This window comes from Merops nubicus, unplaced genomic scaffold (assembly GCF_000691845.1).
Source record: "Merops nubicus isolate BGI_N331 unplaced genomic scaffold, ASM69184v1 scaffold12224, whole genome shotgun sequence".
Lineage (NCBI taxonomy): Eukaryota > Metazoa > Chordata > Aves > Coraciiformes > Meropidae > Merops > Merops nubicus.
In genome coordinates, this window is record NW_008602301.1 from 1 (window position 1) to 352 (window position 352).

Consider the following 352-nt stretch of genomic DNA (forward strand, 5'->3'; position numbering starts at 1 on the left):
GCTACGAGTACCCCTACAACCCCAGCACTGACGACTACTCGGTACCTGCCTTCAAGGCCAAGGGCCCCAGGCCGGTGCCTGCCCCCAAGCCCCAGGCAGCCTTTATCCCTAAAGGCGCCGAGAGGAGCGGCGACGCCGGCAATCCAGCCTCAACAGCAGCAATAACAACAACGTGGAGGTGCTGTACAGCCAGGTGGTGAAGCCCCAGCACGTGCAGAAGAAGGAGCAGTCTGTGGATGAGTGCAGCTTGCTGCCTGTCTATGAGGACTTGGGAGAGATATAGTGTGCTGCTGCTCTGTACCCACTGGGGGGGCCGAGGGGCCCAGGCCCCTTTGTGGGCGGTGCCGGCTGG